Consider the following 307-nt stretch of genomic DNA (forward strand, 5'->3'; position numbering starts at 1 on the left):
TTACGTTTTATCGATATTTTCCTTAATGAAATAAGAATATAATAAAACATCTTTTAAATCACTTCACTGAGCTTACAGTTCCTAATATCAAATTATTTTCACATTCAAATGCTCAGGATTTTTCTATAAAAGGGACGAAATTCTCACCAACGTTGAAAACTGCCGAGAATCAAGAGAGATTCCCTGAAGATGGAGACCTAAACCGATGGAGGAGGTGAAGAAAGTGAGATAACGTCAAGGAGAGAAAAGAGATGATAATTACAAGAAGAATTCGAAATGTAAGAGAGGGGGAGAATAAGGCTAAGAG

This window comes from Penaeus monodon, chromosome 25, assembly GCF_015228065.2.
Source record: "Penaeus monodon isolate SGIC_2016 chromosome 25, NSTDA_Pmon_1, whole genome shotgun sequence".
NCBI classification, from domain to species: Eukaryota; Metazoa; Arthropoda; class Malacostraca; order Decapoda; family Penaeidae; genus Penaeus; species Penaeus monodon.